Genomic DNA, 15333 nt, shown 5'->3' with positions numbered 1-15333 from the left:
TCCCAACATCATTTATTGAAGAGATTGTCTTGACTGCATTGTATGCTCTATTTTCTTTGTCAAATATTAATTGAGCATAATGGCTTGGGTTAATATCTTGGACCTCTGTTCTGTTCCATTGATCTATATTATATGCCTGTTCCTATGCCATTACCAGGCTGCTTTGAATACAGTGGCTTTGTAGGATAATTTGATATCTGGTATTGTTATTCCTCCAACTTTGTGCTTCTTTCTCAAGATTCTGTGGCTATTTGGGCTCTTTTTTGGTTCCATATAATTTCTGGAGTATTTGTTCTAAATCTGTGAAATATGCCATCGGTATTTTATAGGGATTGCATTGGATTTATAGATTGCTTTGGGTAGTATGGACATTTTAATGATGTTAATTCTACCAATCCATGAACATGGAATATTTTTCCACTTGTTTATCTCTTCATTTACCTCTTTTACACCCTAAGTGTCTGTAGACACAAGCAACATTTCCGTTTTAGATGCATGGCAGTTAACTGGTTTACATTCTGTAGTTTTCTGAGTACAAGTCTTTTTCCTCCTTGCTTAAATTTATTTCTAAGTATTTTAATTTTTTTGTTGTTGCAATAGTAAATTGGGTTGTTCGTTTAGTTTCTCTTTCTGAGAATTCACTATTGGTGTACAAAAGAGCCATCAATTTTTGGGTGTTGATTTTGTATCCTGCTATATTGCAAAATTCATTTATTAAATCTAAGTTTTTTGGAGAAGTCTTTAGGGTTTTCTATTTACATTGTGTCATCTACAAAGAATGAGCATTTTACAACTCCTTTCCAATTTGGATTCCTTTTATTTCTTTTTCTTGTCTGATTGCTGTACAATCCAGTACTATGTTGAAAAAGAATGATTAAAGCAGACATCCCTCTCTTGTTCTTAGGGGAAATGGTTTTAACTTTTGCCTATTGTATATGATGATCCTTGTAGGTTTGTCATATATGGCCTTTATTATGTTGAGATATGATCCCTCTATTCCACCTTTGCTGAGAGTTCTTACTAAAAAAGGGGGTTGGATTTGGTAAAATTCTTTTTCTATTTCTATTGATATGATTATGTGATTTTTGTCTTTCAATTTGTTAATGTGATTTATCGCAATTATTGATTTTTGAATATTGTAACAGCCTTGCATCCCTGGAATAAATCCCACTTGATTATGGTGTGTAACCTATTTAATATATTGCTGGATCCGATTTGCTAATATTTTGTTAAGGATTTTAGCATCTGTATTCATCAGGGATATTGGCCTATAATTTTCTTTCTTTTTAGTGTCTTTATCTGTTTTTTGGAATTTGGATATTGCTGGTCTCATACAAAGAGCTTGGAAGTGTTCCTATCTCTTGGATTTTTTGGAATAGTTTGTGGGGAATAGCTGTTCTTTGAATGTTTGGTAAAACACTCCTGTGAAGCCATTCGGACCAGGGCTTTTGTTTGCTAGGAGGTTTTTTTTTTTTTTATTACTGTTTCAATTTCATCAGTTGTTATTGACCTATTCAGGTTTTCTAATTCTTCCTGATTCAGATTTGAGAGATTGAATTTGTCCATTTCATTCACATTTTCCAGCTTGTTGGCATATAGTTGTTCGTAGTATTTTCTTACAATCCTTTGTATTTCTGTGGTATCATTGTTACTTCACCGCTTTTGTTTTTGACATTATTTATTTAGTTCCTCTCTTTTTTTTCTTCAAGAGTCTGACTAAAGTTCATCAATCTTGTGTTTCTTTTCAATGAACCAGCTCTTGGTTCATTGACTTTTTTTTGTTTGTTATTTTTTACTCTCTGTCATTTATTTCTGCTCCCATCTTTATTGTATCTTTCCTTCTGCTTCCTCTGGACTTTTCTTGTTGTACTCTTTCTAATTCTTAATTTGTAGGGCTAAATAGTTTATTATTAATTTTCTTGTTTTTTGAGTATGCCTGTAGTGTTATAACTGCCCTCTCAGGACTGCTTTTGCTGTGTCCCAGATTTTGGGTTGGTGTGTGTTCATTTCCATTTGTTTCCAAAATGCTTTTTACTTCTTTTTTTGTTCTCATTGATATCCCATTCATTGTTTAATAACATACTATTTAACCTCCATGTGTTTAAATGTTTTGGGATGTTTTTACTTTAGTTGACTTCTAATTTCATTCTATTGTGTTCTGAGTAGATGCTTGATAAAGTTTCAATATTCTTGAACTTGTAGAGCCTTTTTTCTATCCTAACATGTGGTCTATCTCTGTGAATGACACATGTGCACATGAAAAGAATGTATATTCTGAAGCTTTGAGTTGTAATTTTCTAAAAATGTCAACTAAATCCATCTGATTCTAGTGTGTCCTTTAGAGTCACTGTTTCCTTGTTAATTTTTTGTTTGGAAGATCTATCCAGTGAAGTTAGTGGGTTGTTAAAATGCCCTACTATGACTGTATTACCGATCTCTCCCTTTAAGTCCTCTAGAAGGTTTTTTATGTATATATTTAGGTGCTCCTGTATTGGGTACATATATGTTTACTAAGGTTATATCCTCATGTTGGATCAAGTCCTTTAGTATTATGTAGTTACTTTCCTTATCTCTTGTGATTGCCTTTATTTTGAAGTCTATTTTGTCAGATTTGAGTATTACTATCCCAGTTTTTTTTTTCTTTTCCATTTGCATGGAAAAAAATTTTGCATTTCTTTACTCTCATCCTGTGTGAATCGTTTGTTCTGAGGTGGGTCTCTTGTGGACAGTATTTATTTGTGTCATGTTTTTATATTCATTCAACTTCCCTATGTTTTTTTTTTTTTTTTAATATATTTTATTGATTTTTTTACAGAGAGGAAGGGAGAGAGATAGAGAGCTAGAAATGTCGATGAGAGAGAAACATCGACCAGTTGCCTCTTGCACACCCCCTACTGGGGATGTGCCCGCAACCAATGTACATGCCCTTGACCGGAATCGAACCTGGGACCTTTCAGTCCGCAGACCGACGCTCTACCACTGAGCCAAACCGGCTTCGGCCCTATGTTTTTTTAATGTAACATTTAATCCATTTACATTTAAGGATATTATTTATAGGTACTTATTTATTGCCATTTTAATTCTGTATGCCTGTGTTTCTCTATTTCTTCTTATTACAGCAGGCCCTTTAGCATTTCTTACATTCCTGGTTTGGTAGTGATAAACTCCTTTAGACTTTTCTTTTGCACCATTTATTTTAAAATTACTGGGTATAATAATTTTGGTTTCATATCCTTGCTTCCCATTGCCTTGAATGCTTTATGCCATTCACTTATGGTATGTAGAGTTATTGGGGCTCCTTTCTCTTGCTGCCTTTAAGATTCTTTATTTGTCTTAATTTTTGGCATTTTAATTTTGATGTGTCTGGGCATGGGCCTATTTGGGTTCTTTTTGCTTGAGACTCTCTATGCCCCTATACTTATGTGACTTTTTCCTTCACCAAGTTCTGGGAATTTTTTGCCATCATTTCTTCAAACACATTCTCTACTCGTTGCGCACTTTCTTCTACTTCTGGCTCTCCTATTATGTGATTATTGTTACCTTTCATGTTGTCCCATAGATTACTTAAGCTTTGCTCCTGTTTTTTTTTTAATTATTTTTCCTTTTTGGAATTGTGATTGTATGATTTTTTTCTATCCACTCTTCTAATTCACTGATATGATTCTTCACTTCCCCTAATCTGCTGTGTATTCCTTCAGCTGTGTTCTTCATTAGTGTTCTGTCATTCTTCATAGTTGTTATATCTTTTCTCATGCTGTTGAGCTTCTTTGCTATCATTATTCTGAGTAAATTTCTTATCTCCATTTCATTTATCTTATCTTTTTTCTTTCATTTGGGGTTGGGTTTTTTTTTTTTTTTTTTGGCTTCCCATTTTGGCTGCCTGTTTTGGTTTGTGACTGCATAATAGACCTGCTAAGCTCACAATTTCTAGTGCAGAATAGTGTCAAATGCTGTTTCTTTTCTTCACATGCTGTTCTGACTAATCAGATCAGTTAAAGACTCAAAGCCTCTAGAAACTGCTTTTACCTGCAGACTGATAGATTCAGTCTTGTGTAGGCTGGTGAGGCAATAGGTTTTCCAACAGGGTGGGCAATTGCTTTTTCCTGGAGGCTAATTGTTATTCTCAGTCTCTTAATTGGCCTCAGAAACTCCACTGAGTGGAGCACTGTGTTTTTCAATAAGGTGGGGTTTAGTTTTTAGTTATTAAAAAAAAAAATCCAGCAGAATAAAACACGTCTTCCCCCTAGGCAAAAACCAACTTGATAGCAAAAGTCTACCAGATGAAGATGCCCTCTGCAGTCTGAAGGAATGACTAGGCACTGGAAACAGGTGTCTAATTTCTGAACTCCCATCCCAGACCCCCCAACTCTTGCCTCTGCTCTCACAGCTCCCGTCCAAGGTGAATAGCGCAAATGAAATTTTGTGTGTTGACTCTTTTAGAGGGTGCCTGCATTTCCAACTCTCCCTTCTTGACTGATAGCAGTCCTGCTGCTTTCACAGCCAGATGTTATGTGGTAACCTTTGTCAGTCTGGTGTTCTCTGCTGTAGTGCCCCATTTAGGGTTTTAGACCCTAGAGTTCTCTGTGGCAATCCCCCAGAGCTGAGAGATATCTCTGCGGAACTTCAGCTGTGAGCACAGCCAGCCTTTTCACACCTCCACACTTCCTGTCAGACTCTATGGGGTTCCCAGTTTTCATCCTTGGTTATCAGGGTTCTTTCCAGCTCATCTTCAGTTGATTATTTAGGATGTTTGTTTGTTTTTGGTATTTTAATTGTTCCATTTTGGTCCTGGAAGCATGTCTATGCAGCATCCACTTATTCCACTGCCATTTTTAATCTTCTCTGTAGGTTTTATTTGGATACTTCACCAATCATCTTTTGTCCCAGGCTCATCACCACCAACAGATGTGTAAGCACTTGACACTGCAAAATTCATAGATAGCCCTCTGCAGAAAAAGTGTTTTATTCTGCTGGATTTTTTTTTTTAATAACTAAAAACTGATTATTGAACAGATGTAGGAAGGCTTATTCATTATCCCTTCGTATTCATAATTTTATTAATAAAATTTGAATAGTATCTGATGGCCCTTTTGATTATATAGCTAAAATTAGAGACTCAAAGTATATTTACTTAGTTTTGTTTTAGTATGCAAGTTTGAGTATATAATTGTCTTCTTCCATTTGATTGTTAGACAAAACTGCTTCATAGTTTTTATGCTACTAACAAAAATGTTGTCAAATTTGGGGGCTTTGCTTAATGCATTTTAAGATTTTTAGTATATTCAAGTTTTGTCCTTCCATTTGTGTTACTCTTCTGAGAATATCTCTGTAGTGTACATAGATTTTTCAGAATGGGGCAGACACATGGAAAATCAACTTTGATAATTATGTTTTAGTAAGTCCATGTTTACAGTTAAGACTTCTGAGAAATGCTAAGTTTTTTATTTTGAAATTTGAATGGTATTTTTATATAAATGGATCATAGAAACTTATCAACTATTTCTACAAATGCATCTATAAACCATGAAACTCACTCAAGCTGAATTTGTAGGTTAAATTGTTTAAGTGATATCCTTGACTCTGTAATTTATTTCCAAAATTGGCTGAATTCTCTCCGGCCAGTGTAAGTCAGTGGTTAAACATCTATCTAAGAACCAGGCGATCATGGTTAGATTCTCGGTCAGGGCACATGCCCAGGTTGCATGCTGTAATCTAGAATCAGGAGCAATCATAATTTATTTCAGGTTTTGGGCTCAGTACCCTCTGAGGGAGGGAGGATAGGGTAGGAGGCAGCCAATCAATGATTCTCTCCCTCTCTTTTCTCCATATATATATATATATATATATATATATATATATATATATTTTTTTTTTTTCCTCCTCAAATAGCTGATTTCCTTTAGATACTGTGACAACATATTCAGAATAGAAAACATTGACCAGAGAAGTGGAGAAAAAGAAAAAAAAAAATCTTACATAAAAGACTTTTTAATCCTGGATGAGGCTTTTTACCATCTCAACTGTAAACAGACAGAATTTTTAGTATTCTTTCACTTTAATACTGGGAGTACTTTGTCACATCTTTGTCACCTATGTGGACTGTAAGGATGTTGTGGAAAAAGTAAATAGAATAATGAGCACTATGTTTTCTCTGATTTCTTCTTTCTCTTGGAAGAGTGTATTAATTTATTCTATTCACTTTTCAAAATTGTGGTATCATTTGTGCAGGTAATAGTTGACCCTTGAGCATTGTGAGGGTTAGGGGTACCCCCATGTTGTTGAAAACTGAATATAACTTTAACTGTTCAAAAATGTATCTATAGTTCCTCAGTATCTATGAGGGATTTATTTCCCTTAATCCCTGCATATACCAAAATCTATAGATGCTTACATCCCTTTTATAAAATAACATAGAACAAGGCATAGTCAGCCCTCTGCATCTGTGAATTCCAGGGATCAAAAATACTGTTTTTGATCCTCAGTGATTTGAATCTGCAGATGCAAAACCCCAGGATGCAGAGGGTCCACACTAATATTTAGTTAAAAAAAAAAAAAAAAAAAAAAAACTGCCTGTAAGTGGATGCATGCATTTCAAACCCATGTTGTTAAGAGATGAACTATATTTTTATTTCCTTTTGATATCCATGATATTTTTAACTGCAAAAAATTGGAGTAACACTTATAAAAAGTCTCCCTTTTGAGATAAAAAGGAAGATGGAAAACAAGCATTTTATTTCATCTAGAGTGAGAATACATTCTTACCCCCAGAAAGGAGCATCAGTCCTGAAAGATCAAGAAGAGATAGAAAACAATGATTAGGCTTAGCTGCACTTAAGAAAATTCTCCAGAAGGACATTAAAGGCTCTCTCTTTCCTTTTGGTGGAGCAGAAGGCACCATTATGGGAGTCGACATCTGCTAGGACAAAGACCGAAAGGTTCCGTGCAAGGAGCCCAAGAGCCAGGACATCTACCTCAGGCTGTTGGTCAAGCCATGCAGGCTCCTGGCCCAGGGACCAGCTCCACTTTCAGCCAGTGGTGCTAAGAGGGTGTTTATGAGTCGCACCAACTGGCCGCCTCTGTCCCTTTCCCGGATGATCCGGAGGATAAAGCTTCCTGGTTGGGAGGGCAGAACCGCCCTGGTTGTAGGGACCATAACTTATGACGTGAGAATCCAGGAGGTGCCCGAACTGAAGGTGTGTGCCTTTCGTGTGAGCAGCCGGGACTGGAGTCGTATCCTCAAGGCTGGGGGGGGAGATTCTCACCTTCGACCAGCTGGCTCTGGACTCCCCCAAGGGCTGTGGCACTGTCCTCGCATGGGCCGAGAGGTGTACAGGCATTTCAGCAAGACCCCAGGAGACCCCCAGCCACACCAAACCTATGTGCCATCGTAAGGCCAGAAGTTTGAGGTGCAAGAGGGCGCTGGGCCAGCCGTGGCTACAAAAACTAACCCTAAATCCTATCATGTTATTAAAAAGGTTTGGGGCCAAAACTGATTTGGCTCAGGATAGAGCGTCAGCCTGCAGATTGAAGGGTCCCGGGTTCGATTCCAGGCAAGGGCATGTACCTTTTTTGCGGGCACATCTTTGGTGGGGTGGTGTAGGAGGCAGCTGGTCGATGTTTCTTTCTCATCGATGTTCCTGGCTCTCTATCCCTCTCCCTTCCTCTCTGTAAAAAATCAATAAAATCTATTTTTTTTTAAAGGACTTTAAAATAAGAAGCTAAAATAATTAGAGCCTGGGGAATTACAATAGCTCACATTGAACCTTCTGCTTTTAAATGTGAATTGAGGCACAAAGAGATAATGGTCACTTTTTTCTTTCTTCAATATATCTCATAGTCCAAGAGTTCCAGGAGTTGGTCCACATGGGTAGGTTAATCATCTTACTGCTGTTGATGCCACCCAGGTCCTCTTAATAAAAGAGGCATTTTATGTGATAGTTGGAAAGGATTTGAGAGAGACGCAGTTGTAGAACTGTAGCAGGGCAATCTTGTGCCTCTTTTGTCTTATTACTTATTGCACCATGCACTGATTGTTACTCCTTACTCCTTCCTTTGGACAATAATTATCAAAACATTTTGGGCCAAGGCTATAATCTAGAATCAGGAGCTGCCATAGTTTATTTCAGAAGAATTGGAGACAGATAGAAACCAAATAGTTTACAGCAGCAAAGGAAACAAGAGAAGCACTTGGAGATCTTAGGTATAACCTGGCCTTAACTGACCCAAGGTAGCGCACTCAGCTTCACTAATGAACTTTGTAAGCATTGTAATAGTGTGATGCTGCTCACTGTTAGATCCCATTTGCCTAGGAATTAGGGGCATATTTTGCTAGAGATGGTAGAGGTAGTGGAACCAAAATCTTCTGATCTAATATTTTGCTATCTAGCCCTCTGAGCAAGAACTATTTGGTCTTTATTTGCTTGCCAACTTCAGTATAACCCATCCATCCTTTGTGCTAGGAAATGCGTTTTTCATAATTATTTACACATATAGCTTGAATACCCAAGTCTCCCTGAAATTTTTTTATCATTACTTTTTATTTTTACAATTGCAGTTGACATACAATATTATATTAGTTTCAGATGTACACTCCAGTGATTAGACATTATGTAACTTAAGTTATCATCCAAAAAAAATATACCCTTCTGACCACATGTATAGTTACTAGAATTTTATTGTCTATATTCCCCATGCTGTACTTTACACCCCCGTGACTATAACTACTAATTCATACTTCTAAATCTCTTCACCTTTTTACCCATCCTCCCACCCCTTTCCCATCAGGCAACCATCCAAATGTTCTCTGTATCTATGAGTCTATTTCTGTTCTACTTGTTCATTTATTTTGATTTCTAGATTCAATTGTTGATAGATGTGTATTGCCATTGTATTGTTTATATGTTTTTTACCTTTTTTTTTCCTTCTTAAAAAAGACCCTTTAACATTTCATGTAATTCCAGTTTGGTGGTGATGAATTCTTTTAGCTTTTTCTTGTCTGAAGTTCTTTCTCTGGCTTTCAATTCTAAATAATAACTTTTCTGGGTAGTCTTTATTGTAGGTCCTTGCTTTTTATCACTTTGAATATTTTTTGCCCCTCCTTTCTGGCCTGCAAAGTTTCTGTTTAGAAATCAGCTGACAGCCGAAACTGGTTTGGCTCAGTGGATAGAGTGTCAGCCTGCGGACTGAAGGGTCCCAGGTTTGATTCCGGTCAAGGGCATGTACCTTGGTTGCGGGCACAACCCAGTGGGGGTTGTGCAGGAGGCAGCTGGTCGATGTTCCTTTTTCATCAATGTTTCTAGCTCTCTATTCCTCTCCTTTCCTCTCTATAAAAACTCAATAAAATAAAAAATAAAAATAAAAAAAGAAATCATCTGATTGGCTGGTGGACATGGCTTGTGGATGTAGCCTAGGTACAGTCAATTTGTATATTACTTTTTTATTAGATAGGATTGGTTTCAGAGAGAAAGGTAGAAACATCAATGATGAGAGACTCAAATGATCAGCTACCTCCTGCATGCCCTTGACTGGAATCGAACCTGGGACCCTTCAGTCTGCAGGCTGACGCTCACTGAGCAAAACTGGCTAGGGTCCCTTTGGCATTTTAATTATGATGTGTCTTGGTGTGCGCCTCTTTGGGTTAATCTTTTTTGGTACTCTGCTTTCTGGATTTTTATGTCTTTCTTTCACCAAGTAAGGGAAATTTTCTGTCATTAGTTTTTTCAAATAAGTTCAATTTCTTACTCCTTTTCTACTTCTGGCATCCTCATGATGCACATTTTGGTACAATTAAAGTTATCAAAGAGGCTGCTTACAAAGTTATCTTCATTTTTTGGATTATTATTTTTTCTTCTTTTTTGCTATTCGGATTGGGTGTGTTTTGCATTCTTATATTCAAAATTCTTGATTTGATTCTTGGCATCCTCTAGTCTACTGTTGATCTTCTACAAATTATTCTTTATTTCAGTTAGTGTATCACTCATTTCTGGTTGGCCTTTGTTGTTGTTGATGTTCTCACTAAGTTTCTTGAAGTTCTCACTAAGTTCTTTGAGCATCTTTTTTTTTCATATATTTCATTGATTTTTTTTTTAAATTTTTTGTTTTTTATTGATTATGGTATCACATAATTGTCCTCATTTCCCCAATCCCATCCCAAACCCCTTCCTACATATGCCCTCAACTCCCCGCCCCCCTCCTCCCCCCTTGTCCATGGCCACTGGCCAGATCCATATGCATGCACACAAGTCCTTTGGTTGATCTCTTCCCTTTAGCCCCACCCTCCCCTACTTTCTCTCTGAAGTTTGAAAGTCTGTTCGGTGCTTCTCTTTCTCTGGGTCTGTTTTTGTTCATAAGTCTATGTTGTTCATCATTTCCTCTAGATGTGTGAGATCATGTGATCTAAGAAATACCCTTTCTTTGAGCATCTTTTTAACATTGTTTTGAACTCTATATCTAGTAGTTTGCTTGCTTTCATTTCATTTAGTTCTATTTCTGGAGATTTCTCCTGTTCTTTTATTTGTGACATATTTGATTGTGTTTGCATTTTGAATGCTTCCCTGTATTTGTTTCTATGTATTAGGTAGATCTGCTATGTTTCCTGGAATTGGTAGAATGGCCTTGTTTAGTATGTGTCTTGTAGGGCCCAGTGGCTCAGCCTTTGTGCACTCCTTTGTGAACTGTGTGCACTCTCCTGTTGTAGGTGAGCCTTGGTTTATGTTCGCATCACTAGGAGGGATTAACCCTCCAGGCCAATCAGTTGCAAGATTCAACTGTGACTACAGTATAAGAGCTGCTGTGTAAGAGCCAACCTATGCAGCAGCAGGACTTGCTTCAGTGGGCCTTTGGTGTTCACTGAGTCCACCTCGTAAGTGTGTCACTCATGGAAGTGATAGGGTTGTAAAGCTGACCACCAGGTTCACTGGCTCTGGGCCTCTCAGGAGGTGGAAGGTCAGCTGCTTCTTTTGCCCTGCCTGGTGTCACCCAGCGTGAGCTACAAAGCAATCTATAGATAGCCATACTTCCTACTGGTTTTTACGTCCAGAAGTTGTGAGGACTCCCTTCCTGGCACTGGAACCCTGGGCTGGGGCCCCTAGTGTGGGGCAGGGATGTCTCACTCCTCAGGGAAACCTCCACAGCCAAGGTATTTCTCCTGAGTTTAAACTGCCTTATGTGTGTGTGGGGCCAGCGCGTTTCTTGATTCTGCCCTGCCTCTTTGCCCCTTTTACAGCTTCTTTTTTAATTACCTAATTGTAGGACTTCTGTTCTGCTAGATTTCAGGTGGTTCTGTCTTTAAGTTGTAAATTTTGATGTGGTTGTGGGAGGCAGGCAGCGAGTACCTTGTTTACCTAAGCTGCTATCTTGACTGGAAGCCCTCTTTTAAAATTTCATTCCTTCTTGTCTGATTCCTGCTGTAGTTCCCTTCATGGGCCTTTACCCTCTTCAAATTAATAGGCATAAAACCTTGCTTGTGTATCAGGTCAAAGCATTCCTACTAAACTGGACTTTCTTCCATCTATTCATTTTCACAGTCTTCAACCTTGCTCAAGATTTGTAAATCTTAAAGCTTGGGCAACTCTATAATAGTTTGAACTACACTTGAGCGTTAATTCTTGCATTAAGCATTCATAATCCACCCTTTACACCATTCGCAACATAGGACATGCGGCCTTTATATCAGCATCAGGAACCTTTGTAGTTGTGAATTCCAGCAGATTCATGAGTAGAATTAATTTATGATTTGAGAATTAAAAGATGGAGAGAGAGAGAAGTGTGTACAGCATTTGAGAGAGGAGAGGTGAAGCAAGGCAGAGGAGAGAAGGAATGATGAGGGGGGATGCATGCTTAAGTATCAGAGCAGCTCTTGACTATTGTCTTGGGCTAATGGTGTGATTGGAGTCATGATTTGAACCTACTTGATGGGTGTGAATCTGAAGCTGGGGTCTTAGGAAGTGCTCTTGAACTTAATACTCTAGATTTGTTGTCATCTTAGCAAATTTATAATGTTAGAGAAGTCAGGAGTGGGCAAGAAAATAGGCCACCTGTGCTTTTTCATGGTTCCTTTTTTCCTTGATTGAGAGGAAAACCAATATTTTGTTTTGTTTTTATGTGAAAAGAATAATGAGCCTTTATTTCCTTTCTAGTGGCTATTGTCTATATTAATTTTTTTTAATATGAGAAATTTTTAATATCAGACAGTTTCAGTTTCCTCTGCCATGTGCACACATATGGAGTATTATAAGTTCATAAGTAATTTCAGAATAGGTTAAATTGGCTAATAAGAAGATAAAATTTTATCTTTTAAAATTTAATAGAATAAAAGTAAATAAATAAATACTTTAATACAGTATGAGGAAATGATAAAATTAAACTGTGAAGTTCTTCAACATCAGTAAGTTTCACACAGCTGCAAGGATAACTTGACAAAAAGATATGTTCCTCCAGATGGCCTGTCCTGGCCTCCTTCCCATTCCTGCAAAATATATGTTATTCACTCCCAGGGTATTTCAGGGAAAGAGCTGATTATGAAATTAAAACAACCAATGTCCAATTAACCCCTATTTTGGTCAATGTTTTTTACACAGTTTGGGTAATTGGCATACTCTAGTTCCATCAAGGGAGGCAGCTGGTTTATTGGTTAATTTAGGCTCCTGGGAATAAGAAACCTGAAATGCTGTTATCAGCTCTGCCCCTACAAACTCTAAGTATGACCATGGACTTCTTTGTGTCATTAGCTTTCCCTATTTGAAAATTGGAGATCCATGAGGTAGATTTTGTAGGAGGCTGTTGATACTTATAGAGTCTTTAGGACTGTGGATTAAACAGGATGCTGTAATTGCGCAGAACAGAAGCCCACTCAACAAAGCTCAAGCACAGGGGTGTTTACTAGAGACATACAGTAGGCTCTTTGGGAATCCAATGGTAGGGGCGCATTGCATTTGCTTGAAACTGGAAAACTATTTAGCAAATCTTTGCTATCTCTTCTCTCTCCCCTTTTCCTTTCCCATCTCTGCTTCTCTGTATGTGACTACTTCATTCTTTCAACATACTGACTCTTCTGTATACTTATCTGTGAGATGTAGCCTCATTAAAGCAGCCCAAAAACGAAGGATTTCAGTTTCTTTGAATTTCAAATCCTAAGAGAGGAAATGAATTTAGTCCATTATGGTCAGGTTCTCAGAATTGGTCCATTCCCCTGTGGCTATGGACTAGGAACAGGTGCTTTAAGAAAAAGTTGTAGGGAGGTGTCCTTTGTACATAAAATTATCCTTTGGTTTAAGTAAACATGTTTTACAAAATTAAAAAAATTAATAGCTAGGTTATTGAGTTATTTTGCGGATCCGAAGTATTTAAATGTTTAGGATATATATAGATATATTAAAGCATTCAACAGATAATTTTGAATGCCTCTTTGCTCTCAGGGATGGAGATACAAATGCAAATCTCAAAGAACTTCATGTAAAGTGACTGGCAAGAGAAGGGGATTTTTTTTTTTCTTTTTCCTTTTTTTTTTAGAAAAATCCTAAAATCCTTTGGTCTGGTACTTTATCCACGAGTAATAACACATTTAACATTAAATGTATACTTGGAAAATGCCAGGTGTTATGCTGTTTTATACACACATTATATTTACTACAATAACTTTGTGAACTAGATACTATTTGATTCCTATTTTACAGCTAAAGAAACTGAGTTTCAGACAGATAGGAAATTTGACCAAATCACCCACTGATGAATTGCAGGGTCAGGAATCCAAAAACTGTTTTGTTCTCTTAACCACTAAGCTTTGTGACCTTTCTAATAAAACAAACAAACAAACAAACAAAACCAGGAGACTTAAAACAACAGAGACAAGGTTTTAGGAAGTAAGAAAGTAATCCAAAATTCTCAAAGTGCTACAAAAACATTTCCTTATCAAATGTTTCCAAATTCACTTTTGTCATAGTCTATGGCAGTGTTTCCCAAAGTGTGGTACGCGTACGTACCCCCAGGGGTACAGGAAGAGTTTGGGGGTGGGTGGATACGTGTTGCACTGGAGTTTGGTGGGGATATGCACTGAACCTTGCTTAGCTGCGCCTAATTCTACGTACTCATGAGTACGAGGGGTACTCAGCGTTACGAAAATTATAGAAGGGGTACACATATGTTAAAAGTTTGGAAAACACTGGTCTATGGCAATCCTATATAATTCTATGTAATAAAGAGCTAATATGCAAACGGTCATCACACTGTCACAGCTCAGACGCTCAATACTGGGGAGAGAGGAATAGGGACCAGCCAGGCACAAATGAGCTCATGAGAGAGGAATGGGGACCATCCAGGCTGTGGCCGAGGAGAAGGACAAGCCACCTGCCCCATGGTCCTGGCACTTGCAGCTGCGGCCCAGGCAAAGCCACATGCCCGGTCCTCTGCAGCTGAGGCCAGCCCATGCGAAGTCGGCCCAGGTCCTGGGTGCCTGTGGCCGGCCAGAGGGAGGAAAGCCTGGGTCCTGGGTGCCTGCAACCAGCCAGAGGAGGGGATCCTGGGTCCCGGGTGTGGGGCAAGACAGAGGCAGTTACGGGCGATCAGTCAGGCAGAGGTGGTTAGGGGCAATCAGGCAGGCAGGCAGGTGAGTGGTTAGGAGCCAGTAGTCCTGTATTTCAAGAAGCAGATTGGAGAGGGTACAGGCCAGGCTGAGGGACACCCCTCACCCTCGTGCATGAATATCGTGCACTGGGCCTCTAGTTTACTATAAGAGGAAAGCCTAGAATTGAGAAGACCCTAATATGGTTTTGGATGAGCCTCTTATTCACCAATCACTCCATTGGTGAATGAACAATGAACCAATCACTCCATTGCTCTGAACATTAGTATTCTTGTTTATTAAAATGTAAATGAGGATAATTATATTCACCAACCCCATGAGGAGAAATGAAGAAAATATACCTTGGTGCTTCATTTGAGGAGGAAGCATGGGGTAATTAAAGCAGGGCTTTTTCATGTCAAGTGAAATCCATCAGAGTCAGCAGTCTGTGGCAGAGAGCTTGCTTCCAGTCAAGAATTTATAAAGAATTACATCTTTGCAGCACCCACCACACATCATCATCCAGGAAAGTTCGTTTTCTTTATTTGGCCTTCGTTAGACTTCTGTCAACAGTGGAATTTTACTATCTTATCTAAACCTTAACAAGGTGAGGGACTGAGTGGAATATAGTAGCTCTTTCTAGGGTTTGAAGAATAACTGAAGGATTAGGTTTGTTTTCTGTATGCCCAAAAGGACCAGGGATCAGACTAATAGGAGACACATTTTAGCCCAGTACAGGGAAGAATTTAATACTATTGCAGCTGTGCAAGTATGAA

The 15333-nt window shown here is 38.3% G+C and overlaps 1 protein-coding gene and 1 pseudogene across 5 annotated transcripts in view; both read left to right on the top strand.

Moving 5' to 3' along the window:
* NRIP1 (nuclear receptor interacting protein 1) overlaps positions 1-15333 on the top strand; it is a 96425-nt gene that overhangs the window by 64493 nt on the left and 16599 nt on the right. The gene's annotated exons all lie outside the window — the stretch shown is intronic.
* On the top strand, positions 6900-7482 carry LOC118722641 (annotated as a pseudogene).

The sequence above is a fragment of the Pipistrellus kuhlii genome, unplaced genomic scaffold, assembly GCF_014108245.1.
Source record: "Pipistrellus kuhlii isolate mPipKuh1 unplaced genomic scaffold, mPipKuh1.p scaffold_m20_p_2, whole genome shotgun sequence".
Lineage (NCBI taxonomy): Eukaryota > Metazoa > Chordata > Mammalia > Chiroptera > Vespertilionidae > Pipistrellus > Pipistrellus kuhlii.
Note: the sequence above shows the minus strand (reverse complement) of the source record. Positions and strands in the feature narration are given on the sequence as shown.